A 16421-nucleotide genomic window follows, 5' to 3' on the forward strand; every position below is an offset into this window, starting at 1 on the left:
TATATGCAGAATATATATATATATATATATATTAAGCATGGGTGGTAAGTGACTCAGTGCATACAATTATCACTTGTCAGCCTGATATTCTCCAAAGGAAGGTTGTAATTCAGAGGTGTGCCAGGAATGCCTCACAGGTTTAATTTAATTAGTACAGTTCTGACCTTTTTATAGTATTAACATATAATCTTTTGTCCCTATGGGCTGTTCTATTCATTATGTTTTTCACCTGCAGCTGAGAGTACATTGATTTCCAATTACCAGTTTATAAAACTGCCAAGTCATCTCTGTCAAATGATTGTTTTCACCTATGGAGTTTAAAAATTCTACAAGTCAGCTTGAGTAACTGAAGGATTAATTAAAATTTGCAGATTGTAAGGAGGGACCCAGGAGACACGGAAGCACTGTTTAGGATTGAATAGGGAGCGTGAGAACAAGGATACAGGAAAGCCAAAACAAAAATGATCTGACAATCTAACTAAACGCCATGTTCTGGCCAGATTTACATAGGTGAGAAATTTCAGATTTTTATTATTAATAAAAAAATAATCTATAGGATTTGAATCAGATACTTATATAAATGAGATTACTTCATAAAAAGTACAAACTTACTGAGTAAATAACCTATCAGGGAACTTTGAGTGAGAATTCAGGCATTTATATTATTAATCTATGCAATGCTGTTAGGGTTAGAAACATCTGAAAGCAACAGAGATCTAAATTAAAACTGATTAAAGAAAACTGGAATTTTATTTTTAACACTCCAAATGGAGAGAGCAGTTCTAGAGTATGAGTTCTAAGCAAACAAGATCCCTTCCAGCACTTTTCTTCATCATCTATTGGGTATAGTCTTCCTCTTTATGAAGAGATAAGATCTATGTTACAGGCAGCAAGAGAAAAAACAAGATTGAAAAGTGAAGCAAAAATAGGATGCTATACATTGAGATCCCCAGAAGATGCCCTGCACTTATGTTCCTTTTTACCAGATTTAGTCACATGGTCACTTGAGCCTCAATGAAGACAGAAGGTCCCTTTTACTGTGGCAGTCATCTGCTTCTGCTGAAACACAGGCATCTATGACTGGGAAGCAAAAGGATGAAAGAAAAAAGAGGAAACTGGAGAGAGGAGAGGAGAAATGAAAGACAGAGACCAGGCAGAGATACACACAAGATAAAGGCACATCTCTCCACAGACAGAGAGAGGCAAAACGGGCTTGGGGATCATGATTTTTACGGGGCAGGCCCAGGGATTAGAGCCCAGTGGGTCCTAATGCAGTGGCTAAGGGTGGGGTTGGTATGAGGGAGTGGGGAGCCTTTCTCAGAAACGCCCTGGGGAGGGAAAGCAAAATTTTTCTTAAAATGATGGCTGTCCCTTAAGATGGCCATCCAGATGCTAAGCAAGGACCTTACAGGGACAGTGGACATCAGGCGGTCTCGTACTGATCTCTGCTACATCTTTGATTAATGAGTCCTTTAAAAATGCCTTGTAGCATAAAAAAAATAAAGATACATCATTTACACACAACAAGTGAGAAGAGAGTAGTGCAAAATGTCCAGATGGAGAAATAACAAAGTAAACAATTAAAATCAACCTTCCTAATGTTAGAATGAGGGAGGAGAAAAAAATACACTGCTTATTAAATTAAATAAATATAGGAAAGGTAAAGGGATATGTGGTGCTTTACCAGCAAGTGTTAACAAGCAGATAAAGCAGATGAAGAAATAGAATCCAATTAAACAGAACAGGTCTGACCTTTCTCAAAATAAAAATTAAAAAGGTTGGGCATATATCTCAGTGGTAGGGTGTTTACCTAACACAAGAGAGACCCTGGGTTCAATTCCCAGTACAGAAATAAATAAGTAAGTAAATAAATGAATAACGAAAACAAATTTATATATACATGTATAAGAACAATTATTTAAAAAAAAATTTCTAAAACAGTTAACTTTAAATTTCACAGCTCTTTCCCATAGCAGAAGCAATTATTTGAAGTATTTTATTGTCAGCCTCCATGCAAAGAAATAAAGAAAAAGCAAGGTCATTCATTCAGAGGCATGAAATCCCCAAACTCCTACATCCAATTTTACATTGTATACTGAAGGCCAAGAGTATCTGCTCTTCAACAAGCCAGTGAAAATAAAATTTTATTGAAATGCTTTCATGTATATTCATGTATGTATTGTCTATGGCTGCTTTTGTCCTAAAATGGCAGAATTGAGTAGTTATGACTGATATTAGACAGTCTACCTGGTCCCTCTCAGAAAGAGGGTTGATTTAGTATATCAGTGGTATTAAAACCCTGCACATTCCAAGGAAGGATCTGGCCTTTGACCAGCTCCTTAGAGCAATCTCTAAGTCCTTGGAATATCCTGTTTGGTAAAATGACTTCATTTATCTTGGGGACTTGAACCATGCCACATAGTTTGTGCTAACAGTGTGGTTTATGGTGGGATCCTTAGGTCACAGAGTTCCAGTGTGCTCTCTGTAGGGCATGGAGTATGACCTGCAACAGAATCTCTGGATACCAAGACCTGGGTACATGTGGATTCACAATATCTCATATACACATAGGGTTCTCCCACACCTCTGCTGGGAGAAAACAATACTGTGCACATGTGCACACATACATGCCCCTGGGAGAGGACAACTGGAAACCTGCACTGGGTTTCTCCTGGACTCTGTCCTATACATACCTGACCTTTGTTGATTTTAACAGTTGTTCTTTTTTGTGTAATAAATTATTAACGTGGTATAATAGCTCTTCTGAGTACTGTGGGTTATAATGGTGAATCAGTAAAACCAAGGGTCATCTTCAGAAACCCAGATATTACTGGATCTTTACAGAAAACATTTTCTAGCCTTTGCCTGGGCCATTTTTGAAGGGTAAAATGACAAAAAAAAAGATCACATTTAAATTAATAAAATATATTGAACATTTCTCAGAGTTCATGTTGGTTTTCTACTTTACTAGCAAACTTCCAAAATATTTGTCTTTTTTAGCAAATTTTAATCTGTACAACTATACCATTCAATACTAGTTAATATCAATATTTCTTACTCAAGTTCTCAGTTATTAATATTTTCAGTATATAATATTTTTAGGAATAATCACAAGAATAAGCATTAGTATGTGTTTTTAAAAGCAGATGCATTCTGTTCAATGGACAGACATAGCTACCAAGATTTGAGCTTGTCAAAAATAGGATGAAGTTAGCTTATACTTGAGGAGCCTTTCTTATTTTTTACTACATACAAAAGTCAAGAAAGATTATAAGAGATTAAATTCACACATCATATTACTAAGTATATGCATTGCTTTTTTCTGTCTTGAGTCAATATTAAAATAAATTTGCCATTGTAAGTTTTTAAAATGAAAACCAAATTCACACTTAGCTACAGAGTGACTTTACTCAAAAAGGATTATTTCAATAAGAGGAGGGAGATAAATGCAATAGGAATAAAGCCTGACCTAGGATCTGCAAACGTCTCAAAAGTTAAACAGAAAGAGGTTTTCTTTTATAAGGAAGAATAAACAAGCCTGGAAAGAACCAGGCATAGGGAAATAAAAAGAGGGAGGGAGCATGATCATGATGTGACAGTAGGTAAGGAATATTTACCCTGTGGTCAGCCTATTTTCAGGATTAGGCTGCTGAGTTTTATGTTGGCTCAGGCTTGGGGTAGATCCAAGGTAAGCATCCTAGGAAAAGGAGAGAATTTTCACCAAAGTTTCCTTAACAAGCATTTTGTTCCAGTGACGAGTGGAGTCAAAATAGTTGAGCTAATCATTTTACTGGTCTTGTCATAGAAAAGTAGCAACACCCATGAGTCTTATTTAAGTCAAATGGGGAAAGACGTTTCTTTACAGTAAGCCATTACTGATCATATAAACTGATGGGGTATTTCTTAATTCCTGCTGTGTTCCAGGAACATGAGGCTCAAGTGAATTTCAACATTGTCAGAGCATTCAACTCACAAAGACAAGGACAAATAATTTAGGTAGTATTGTGATGCTCATGTATATAACCTAATGTTACAACTTAATGTGACATACTGTAATGGGAAAGCCAAATTCATTTGGGGAAAACCTAAATATGATAAAACAACATTAATAAAGCTTTAGCATAAAGAAATGTATTCAAAGTCATTTAATATTAGAGATTTCAGTAGTTAAAATGTCCTGCAAAGATAAAGGAAAACAAATTTATGTCTTAGTGATACAGAAAAAAAAAAAAAAAGCTGATATCAGAGCACACAGAAAAGATGCCCAAGAGAGAAAAAGGAAGTATTGCCTAAACATCACCTTCTTATTTCATATTATGAACTTAGAACAAAAAATTTCTAAACTTAACATTTTTAATATACTCAAAGCAAAAAATGTGGCACAGGGATTTCAGTTAATGCCAGTAAAGAGTAATTTTTAGAATTTGGGGGAAATCATACATTGTATTTCTACTTAAGAAAAAAATTAAAAATTGGAGATTATCCACCTATAGTCTGAGACAGGTCATAGTGTATAAAAATAGGTAGGTAGCTGGACGTGGTGGCGCACAACTGTTATCCCAGCAATTCAGGAGGTTTAGGCAGGACTATCATGAGTTCAAAGCCAGCCTCAGCAGTGGTGAGGCACTAAGCAAATCAGTGAGACCCTGTCTCTAAATTAAATACAAAATAGGGCTAGGGATGTGGCTCAGTAATTAAGTGCCACTGAATTCAATCCCCAGTACTCAAAAAAAAAAAAAAAAGTAGGTAAAGCCATGACTTCATAGTGTTTCATTTCCAGTGGGAAAGAAAGATAAAAAGAAGTAATAAACAAAGGGACCAAATTATTATGATAGCTGTTTTGACTAAAACTAATTTTTCCAAATTCATGTGTTGAAGTCATAACACCCAAAATCTCAGAATATGAATATTTGAAGATAAAGTCTTTATGGGGTAATTACATTGAAGTAAGGTCCTTTGAATGATTTTTAATCCAATATGATCAGCATTTGTATAAGAAGATTAGGACACAGACACACATTTGGAAGGATTGTCGTTTCCAGGCCAAGGAGAAATAACTCAGAAGAAAAAGCCCTACAAAATACCTTGATCTTTGACTTCTGGCTTCCAAAAAATGTAAGAAAATCAAACTGTTTTTAAGCCACCAGTCTACGGTACTTTGTAATGGCAATTCTTGCTGCCATCAGTGTTATCGGGAAATAAACAGCACAATGTGAACATGGTGTAATTGCTGGGTAGAAGGGTTAGGGTTGTGGTGGCAGAGACTCATTAGTGAAGCCAGAAGACACCTGCCTGAAGAGATCTTTCCATCTGACAAATCATGACAAAACCGAAGTAGTCAATTCCTGGCCCAGAAGACCAAATGGCAAAAAAACTCTCAAGGAATGCAAAGGAGTCCAATGTGACTGAAAGGCTTATAACTTTTAAAATTACATATAAAAACATATATAACATGAGGGAGGACTGTAATGACTTTGGAGAGGTCAGTTTGGTTTTCAGTATCTCAAAAATGTGAGAATATGCAAAGGCCTAGAGATTGTGCTTCTAATCCCTTCTCACTTTGGAATCCAGAAGAACAAAACTTTGGGGATGCTAACTTCAGAAATGAGGCAAAAACTGAGAGCTGAGAACCTACACTTATTCTCAGAATGTAAATGATAATAATAATAATTAAAATGTTGAGAATTTGACAGACTTCCTCCTCCAAACAGTATATCTGTTATCCATTGCAACTTGATTACCTTTGAAGGAGACAGAAAATAGAGTACCATATGGAAGAAGCACAGAATAAAAATTGATTTGAGGAAGTATAGTCATATCAACACCAAGTCATATCAACACTAAATTAGGTAATTCATGCTGAAAGTCATGTTTCCAAAACTGTGTTTGTGATCTCAAATAAAATAAAAGACTTTAATGGTTAGAAAAGAGGAAAAACTTGACATAAAGAAATGACCACCCATCATCTCAACTGACATACAGAGAGAATTAGACATACTATGAAAACCAACCAAACTGCACGAACTCATTTTGAAAAATATTTTGCAGAACAGGTATATCAAATGCCTTAAGTTACCAGCAGAAATGAAATTTGTACTAAAATTATATAAAAACCATAACAATAAAAAAACATAAATGATGGTTATTCTTCCTCTGCCTTGTTCATTACTGAAATTTGTGAGAACTGTCATCAATCATTCCTGACTCTTTAATGGCCTACCAAAATTGTTTCAGGGGGGGGGGTGTCCTCAACCATTGTAAGGAGGATAATTCTGTTTGAATTATTCTACTGCTTTTCTCTTCCATATCTATCCATGTGACATTTCTTCTGCTCACTTCAAGGCTTCAGTCTTCCTAAATGAACAAAAGAGAAAGAATTAACAGCAAGAATATAGAGAAAGAAAGAGATAATCTACTCCTGTAATCTACTTGAAAGTCCAGCTTTGTTAAAATTCAAAGAAAATAACATTTAGATTCACCTAATCACCATTTTGAAATCAGAAGTTCAGCCTAATGGTTTTGATAAAGGAATTTTATGTTAGGGACACTGGCCAAATAACAGTTTCAAGGTGGTAAGATTTTAGTTTTGATAGAAGCAGATGCTCAGATACATGCCTTGCTATCCTTTATCACTCTCAAATCCCAGAGAGTTATGTTAGAAAATCTGAGGAAAATTGGAAATTCTACAACTCAGTTATCTTATAGACCATACCCAAGTAAACCCAGGAGCAGCCATGTCAATATAGCTTGAAATAAACAGATAAAGACCAAACCTTCTCTGGTTGCCATGTGACATGGTTTACAAAAGTCCAAAGGTTCCCACAAGCCTTTTGGTACATGGAAGATAGCTGAACTGAGAGTCCATACACCTTATTCAGGGGGTTTTCTGTAGCAAAACAGAGGAAAACACCTGAGCAAAAACTGAGGCCAACCGACTTGGTGAGGGAGTTGAATTTGCCACCAGGAGCCAAGGACAGCTGGGAAATATTTTGACACAACAAAGAAAGGGACTAGCTGTCATCTCTCAGTTGTAACCTGACTACCTACATTCAGCCAGGGATCAGCAAGACTCCAGAAGATGCTACATAAATCTGAAACCCTTTCTGCCCTTCAACACAAAGAGACAAATGTCATACCCTCCCCATCATGGTCCATTTGTAATAGGGAAAAGGGTAGAACTCTATTATTTCATTATTATATTACATGGAATTACAGGTTCAGTGTCAAATTTGTGCTTGCCCTTGGTCAACAATATAGAGTTTTATGAGGAAAATCCAACCAATTAATGTTTTTTTTAAAAGGCTATAGTTTCTCTGCCTTCTCCATATAAACACATTTGTGAACCTATTAAACAACAGATGAAATATTCAAGTTTGGAACAAGACATTTTCTTGGACCATGTTAAAGTGAGTGCTGAAAACGTTTGTCTCTTGTGTGCTTTACACTAGATATATTTAGTTCATTTGTCTTCACAACTACTTCAGTTTGACAGGGTCCATCAGTAAAATGTCAGTTCAGACAGGTTATGTCCAATCTTGTCAACTTGAAAGACATGTAATTTTTTTTTTAGGTATTGTTTTTCAAATATGGTGTTGTTTAAATTTTTAACTAAAAGACCAATCAGTTCTTCAGTGCTGTTAAGGATGGAGTGAGAAGGGCAAAAGTTATTCCCAAATTTACATGAAATTATCTTTCACTAAATTAAATTAGATTTATTTACAAAGGTAACATACAAAGCATACTTTTGGTAGTAAACATTAAATATATGGTTTAGTTATGGATTCATCAAAGTGCTCTAAAGAACTTTCTCTTTAAAATTCTCTTTCCTCCCTGCCTCTCTCTTGGTGACAGTTTTATTTTACTATCATTATTTTTCTAACTGCATTTCCTGTTTTTATCTTGTAGACATAGGAAACCTCCCAACGTGTAGATAGGGTTCATTTTGACTTCCATTTCTTTTATCTTCATTTTCAAAAGAGGTTCTTCATGATGAGGAAAGACAACTACATGTACTTTTATGTAGAGTCATGCATTCCTAAGATTCTGAAGATAAAATGGCATAATTTAATATTATGAAAATATATGCTGTGTTCAGATAGTTTTAGTTTCTCTGAACAATGCCATTCTTATAAATGCATTTCATACTGGTATTCCTCATGGACTAGTAATAGAACTTAAAAAGGATAGAAACAGAAACTAAGTATTTCTTCATTTCTTCAAAGTAATGAAACCTTTTGAAGTTATACTCTGAATGCATGAATGAATAAATAAATTCAAGATGAGACATGAAGAAGAACTTTTAAAAGCTTTGCTTAGTATATTCTCCATTTTATGGGTGCTATGCTATACTTTATTATTGTACATACATAACTTATAAATAGTAGTTAGTTTTATTAATTTATATTACCTCACCAAATAATACCAGATTTATCATTTTAGTGATAAAATTTGAAAACATTTTTATTGAACAATTTTCAAGAATCAGTCACTGAAACCAATTAGTATATAATATCATGATCACTCAATTTAATGAACTAAAAATACCAACAGACAAGGTCCTGCATTTTGGGCCAATGGTTTTCTTATCTGTCAGAAGGGCAAATGGGCTTTACTCTCTTTCCCAGTCTACAAACTACAACTGGTTTTTCAAAACTAACAAATATTGTAAAAAATTTGGTTATAATAAAAGTGCAAGGAAATAGGGATTTGTCAGATTAGATTTCTAAATTTGAAGCCATAATTTTAAAAAGTTCTTCTTAGTGTCCTGCGCTAATTGCAAGCCCTAGAAAATCTGTTCGGGGGCTGGGGCTGGGGCTCAGTGGTAGCACATTTGCCTGGCATGTGTGAAGCACTGGGTTTGATTCTTAGCACCACATATAAATAAATAAATAAAACAAAAGTTTATTGACAACTAAAAAAAAATTTAAAAAGGAAGAAAATCTGTTCAGATCCTTATCTCTAAAAACTATAAAAGTTATCCTTTTTTCATTATTTTTTTTTATTTGTTCATACTAGTACATAACATTAGGCTTCATTTTGACGTAATTATAAGTTCATGGAATATAATTTGCTCTAATTTGATCCCCAGTATTTACCTTCTTTTCCTCCCTCCCCCCATTCCCTTTACTCTACTGATATTTCTATTTATTTACATCTTAAAATTAGTGTCTTGTAGATATACACATTGGTGAGTTTAACTTTAGTGTATTCATATATATACTTTGGAGAGTTAATTGAGGTTCATTACACTGTTTTTCCCTTATCCTGTGCCTGCCCCCTACCATCCCTTTCTTCTTCTCCCCTGATCTTTCTTTTATTTGGATGGAATTCTATCCACCACCACCCCCACCTTATTTTTTTCTTACTCTCTTTTTCTCCCTTATTTAGACTAGCTTCCACATATGAGAGAAAAAATTTGACCTTCACCTTTCTGGGTCTGACTTATTGCATTTAGCATCTTATTTAGAAAAAGCAACTCTATAGAGGTGATTGAGTTAAGGATCTTTAGGAGCAGTTTATTCTGGATTTTCCAAATGGGCCCTAAATGCAATCACATATATTGGTCATTGTAATGCACAGTCTAGACAAAGAAAAGAGAAAGAAGCAATGTTAACTACAAAAGCGAAGAATAGAAATGATGGGGCCACAGCCAAGGCACTCTTGCAGCCATGAGAAGATGGACGACAGAAGGAATGTTTTCTCCCCTAGAGCCTTGGGAGAGAGTGAAGTGTTGTTCACCCCTTGATTCAAATCTGGACTTTATAACTGTAAAAGAATAAGTTGCAACCCAATATTTAGTAATTTGTTATAGCAGTCCCATGCTATTAATGTAGATTGGCTGGTATTTATTTAATGGCAGGGCAGCCAGTGATGAGGACCTTGCCTTTGCTTGACCTCTCAGTTCCCTGCAACCCTGGACCAGTCACATTCCTCCTCTTAGGAGCCTTTCTTTATTCCTGCTTTTTCTTAGTTCAGTCTCTGTTTTCATCCAAAATAGCAGTAATTGCTTACTATTTTCAGTGGTTTATCATATGAAAGAATTTGAAAAGGCAAATGGGAATATTCTCCAGTTTTCTTATTGTTTCAGAAAATCAGCAATTTTGTGTTATTATGTGTAACAATTCCTATTATGCTAACTTTGACAACCCAAAATAGAGTATTTCCCATTTTCTTAATTTTTTTCTTAAAAAATAAAGTTCCAACGTTAATTCTATGTTAGAGTCTGTAAACAAGTCAGGATGGTGCCTGGCATTTTGCCAGAGAAATGTTAGAGTCTGTAAACAAGTCTGGATGGCGCCTGGCAAAATGCCAGAGGGAGTGGTTTGTGAAGTAACTCCAGCGAGCCATTAAGTGTGGAGATTTCTTATTGGTTGACTGCTCTATCTAGTTTATGTTAATTAAGATAAGCAGTGTGAAATGTATAAATACCGCTCCTGTCCTACAATAAACGGCTCCCACTCCAGCTGTATCAATCTACACAAGTTGTTCGTCACCCCCCCCCCCCCCCCCCGTTAGTTTGCTGCAGCCGGACTGCGGCAATTCTATAAACCTTCAACTAATTTCTGTGCACTCAGACTTACTTTTGCCTTACATTCCCCATGCATAAATCCTATTAACGGACAAATATAGTAATTAGTTCTAAATAACAGGATTATAACTTCTAATTTGGTCTTCTCATGAGTTTTTTTTTAACTGAATGCTAATTGCATTTTTCCCCTTTAATAGCATCATAAACCTCATTGATTAAAATATAGGGAAATAGAAAGTAAAATATAAAGTTAGCTTTTCCCCAAAGGACTCATATAAAGTGAGTTGGACATAAACACAGTGGTCATTCTAAGAAGAAAGAATCACACGAACAAAAGCATCCAAATGGAAGAGTACACAGACAAAGTTGTTTCTGAGAAAGGGCCTAAAAACTGCATCAATTGCTCATTTCTTAGAAGTTGTTATATGCAAGTTTTTTTCTTCCATTAATAAAGCCAATGATTCAACTCTGGATAGCAACACCCACTCACTCCATCATGAAGGGGTTTTTCTAAGTGTGTCCACTGTAGTGTATATTTTGAAAGGACTATAAACTTTCTTTCTTCCTGGAATAAAATATTTGAACCCCATCAGATATTATATGTTTTTTCAATTAGTTTGGTTATAGTTGCTTTGGGTTGGGAAGAACAGAGCAATTTTCACCAATCTAATCTCGTTAATCTTCATGTTATCTCTCTGAGAAAGAAACGCTACATAGCAGGCTATTTATTTTCTGTTCAATGAATTCTTGTGTCATTCTCCTTGCAGTTTAATGAACAGTTTCTCCAAATTCTCAGAGCAGTTGAAGTGTTTATTTCAGCAAATAATATGTTCACAGAGGCACACATCATTATAGAAGTCTTCCCTGGAAAACTTCCCTTCTGATATATTGTCACCTCTTGTTCTACTGGGCAGTGGAAGGTCATGATAAAATACATTTATATTTTGCCCAATGCTGCAGCCCTAATAATAAGTTACTAGAATCTAGAAAAACATTCATATTATATATATGTGTGTATATATATATATATATATATATACACACATATATACATATATATATAATTTCTATATGACAGCAGGATGCATTACAATTCTTATTACACAGATAGAGCACAATTTTTCATGTCTCTGGTTGTATAGACAGTATATTCACACCAATTCGTGTCTTCATAACTGTACATTGGATAATCATGATCATCACATTCCACCATCCTTGCTAACTCTGGCCCCCTCCCTTCCTCTCTCACCCCTCTGCCCTATCTAGAGTTCATCTATTTCTCCCATGCTCCTGCTCCCTGTCCCACTATGTATCAGCCTCCTTATATTAAAGAAAACATCGGCATTCATGTTTTTGAGGATTGACCAACTTCACTTACCATTATCTTCTCTAACTCCATCTATTTACCTGCAAATGCCATGATTTTATTCTCTTTTATTGCTGAGTAATATTCCATTGTGTATATATGCCACATTTTTTTTACCCATTCATCTATTGAAGGACATCTAGTTTGTTTCCACAGTTTAGCTATTGTGAATTGTGCTGCTATAAACATTGATGTGGCTGTGTCCCTGTAGTATGCTGTTTTTAAGTCCTTTTTGTATAGACTGAGGAGAGGAAGCATTCATATTCTTTATAAATTAAATTCCTTTAAATAAGGACTTTTAAAGTACTAGTTTTATTTACAGGTGATTTTGATTCATTTCTTCTTATTAAAGAATAATTAATGTACATGTTTTTAAATTATACATGATGATACACAGACCAATGAATTTTCACAAATTGCATACCATTTACTACCATCAAGAACATTGCCATCACCCCCAGAAAATTTCCTCAGACCTCCATGACTCCTTCTAATCACTACTTCTAAGCTCATCACTGTTCTATCACCATAAATAAATTTGTTGTATTTGTACTTCATAAAAATAAAACACATAGTACATACACTTTGTGTCCAAACTCTTTCATTCAAGATTACATTTATCATATTATTCCACATTGTCATGTGTTTTTTTTAAATCATCTATTTTTATTCTACATAATAATGTCCCATCTTGTGAGTATATGATTATTTACCCACTCTACTATCAATGAACATCTGAGAAGCTTCTATTTTGGTACCAGTGAAAGTCATGATTTGATGAACATTCTTATATATGTGTTGATGAAAATAAGTATTTGTATATTTGTCTAAGGGTAGAATTGCTGGGTCAGAGTATATTTACATGTTCAAACTTAGTGAATAGTACCACTTTTACAAATGAGTTGTGCCAAATCTCATTTTGAACAATACTTGACTGTTAATTACTATACATGTTCAACATCTGATATCATTTATCTGTCTTTCATGTTAGACATCCTGATAGGCATGTAGTGGTATGGCTTTATGCTTTCATTGGTATATTTCTTTAATAATTGAGTTAGGATGTTTTTATATGTTAATTGGATATACATAAATATTTTCGTTAAAGTATGCTACCTATTTTTCTACTGGGTTAGAACATTCTATCTGACTGCTACTGAATACACATTCTTGTCATGAAAACATGGAACATTCTCCAGGATAAATCATATCATAAACTATAAAAAAGGCTAAACAAATTAAAATAATTCAAATCCTTTTAAATATTTTTTCTATATACAAAGCAATAACATTAGAAACAAATAATGAAAATAACCCTCTGTTTCAATTTTCAAGAGTTCTCTGTAAGTACTTTATAGAGAAATGTAGTATTATAAATGTCTTCCCACTGGTGTGTGTGTGTGGGGGGGGGTCCTGTTTACTGCTGCATAGGAATGAAGAGTTTTGTTCTATACTCAGAGAATTCAATAATTAAGTCTATAAAATAAACTGACAATAGGCATATTAGCATGAGAGAAAGTATGCAAATCACTTGTAGTATTTCAAGGGGGTCACAGCAAAGAAAAGTGAATGTATCAAAATCCAGCCAGAAAACCTCCAGAGTGCATATATACCACACATTCTTTATCCATTCATCTGTTCAAAGGCACCTAAGCAGGTTGCATGGCTTGGCTATTGTGAGTTGTGCTGCTGTAAAAATTCATGTATCTGTATCACTAAAGTATACTGATTATAGCACTTTTGGATATATACTGAAGAGTAGGATAGCTGGATCATATGTTCATTTCATTTTTTATTTTTTTGAAGAATCTCCATACTTCTTGTCACAGTGATTTCAGTAATTCATAGTCCAACCAACAATATATCAATGTACCTTTTCCCCCACATGGTTGGCAGCATTTATTATTATTTGTGTTTTTAATCATTGCCATTCTAACTGGTGTGAGATAAACTCTCAATGTAGTATTTATTTTATTTCCCTGAATGCTAGAGATGTTGAACATTTTTTTCATATATTTATTGGCCATTTGTATTTCTTCTTTTTCCAAATGTCTTTTTAGTTCTTTTTCCCATTTACAAATAAGGATGATTTTTGAGCTCTTAATATATTCTCAATATCAGTCCCCTGTTGAGGAGCAGGTGACAAAGACCTTTTCCTTTCTGTAGGTTCTCTTCATGCTCTTAATTATTTCCTTTGCTGTGTAGAAGAATTTCAACTTGATGCCATCCCACTTATGGATATTTAGTTTTATTTGTTGCACTTTAGATATCTTGTTAAGGAAGTTGATGTCTATGCCAATATGTTAGAATATTGAACTTCCATTATCTTCAAGCAGCTATAGAGGTGATTGTCTAATTCATAGGTCTTTAATCCATTTTGAGTTGAGAAGAATGAAATTATGGAATTTACTGGTAAATGGATGAAACTGGAAATCATCATATTAAGGAAAATAAGTCAGACTGGAAAAATCAAGAGTTGAATATTTTCTCTCATATGAGGAAGCAAGACCAAAATAAAGAGGGGAAAAGTGGGGAAAATCCTAAGAAAATAGATGAAAGATTCACAGAGAAGTGGTAGGGGATCGAGAGGGAAGGAGGCAGAATGAGAAAAGCAAGAAATGGTGAAATAAATCTGCCCAAATGTTCCTATGCACATATGTGAATACTACAGTGAATTTCAGAATTACAAATATCCATATGACACTAATTTAAAAACTCTAAATACATAGAAGACTGACCAGTAGAGGAAGAAGGAAAGGTGGAGGTAAAAAGAGAAGAAAAGGGAAAGTACTGAAGAGTGATTTGGAGCAAGTTACAGTCCATGCTTATATAATATGCCAAAATTAACCCCAATAATATGTATAACTATAATAAAATAATTTTAAAGGAACCACAGTGAGATCCAGAAGCTCATATACTTTTTTTTTGCGTTTTCAAATTTTTATTTTTATACTTTTTTGTATTAAAAAGAAAAGCATAATCACCACAAATTACAAAGGACTAAAGCAGGACTAGAATAATGAATGAATCACTTCAGCCTGGAGAGCAGATAATAATATTAATGTTAGAATACAAGCTCATTCAAGTATTTTACTTTTTTTTTGGTCTTTTTAAATGTGATATCCTAGCACATGGTAAAGAGAATGTACTAGGAGCACAAGGTGGAACCTTCTCCACAAATCCAGATAACAAGTTTTCCTCTCCAGTGAGAATCAGGCTGTAAGTTCTTATGTTCTTTGCCTCTGCCATCAAAATGCCTGAAGGAGAGGGTGGGGCTGGGGAGAATCCAGGAACCCTTTCACACAAGAGATACTTTGAGGTTCGCATGCAGGAGGGTGCCAAGTGACCAAGACCACTCTACCCAGGATTTTGCCAAAAGACCCCTACCCCTCCTAAGGACTAGTTTTCTCACTTCCTCCACCCCAATTCCAGAGCCTTCTGAGCATCTTACTTTCTTTTGTAAATCAAGAAGCTCATATACTTTTTTTGTGGGAGAGAAAGGAGGGCAGATGTAGGCAACTTATGGTAGAGTGAATGATTTAGGGAGAAAATTATGTGGGCCTTAGATTAGGTGAAAATACGTGACAAGCTTGTCAGGGTATAGCATTAACCTCCATTTCCTCTCCAGTGATATGAATTAATCTTTCTGGTTGATGGAACTCCTGGGGAGGTGATAGGTGATTGTGATGACAGTTGTGTTCTTTTTAGAGAATATGTCTCTAAGAGAACAAGGGATACACACACACACACGCAAAAAAAAAAAAAAAAAAAAAAAATCAAAACCCTCTCCTGGCATCTGTTGTCCCCTGAGTGGTCTCATTTTGAGCTAATTAATATAGCATATGGCATATTTTCAGGTGGCATTTCTCATCACTCCCTTAATGGTGTATTTTTATAAATAGAAAAATAATATGAATTTTTTAATTTTTTATAGATCAATTTATAAATATTCATTCTATGGTGGACATGTCTTTCTGTGCTTGGTTTATAAAAGATAACGAGGATACTCTCCTATGTGTGTTTTTAATCTCTAATGGCTTACTTTTTGCATTTAGATGAAAATCCATCTGATTTTTGCATGTGGTTATAAGATGTGAATAATGACATTCTTTTCTCATATGGATATGCAGTTCATCTAGAACTATATATATTGGAAATACATTCTTTTTCCAAGATATCATTTCATAAATATGAACCATATGTTCATCTAAGATATTTTTTAAATTATCTATATTCACAACTAAAAAAAAATCTTAATTCGGAAAAATGTAAATCAACTAATACACACAAATGATACATGTGAAGTATCAAGTTTCAGGAATGGAAACAGAATTTGAAAATGATTGTGGAGAAATGATTGTTTTCTTTCTATTTTCTTTCTATTTCATGTCTTGTTATTTATAATATAACATTGATTTAAGAATCAATGTTAATAATATTTTCCAATTTAAAATAAGGTCCAGTTTTTGCGGACATTGCCACAAAAATAGGCATTTGCATAGGTATCACCAAGGGATGCATGAGGAC

The sequence above is a fragment of the Spermophilus citellus genome (assembly GCF_964194105.1).
Source record: "Spermophilus citellus genome assembly, chromosome: 1".
NCBI lineage: Eukaryota > Metazoa > Chordata > Mammalia > Rodentia > Sciuridae > Spermophilus > Spermophilus citellus.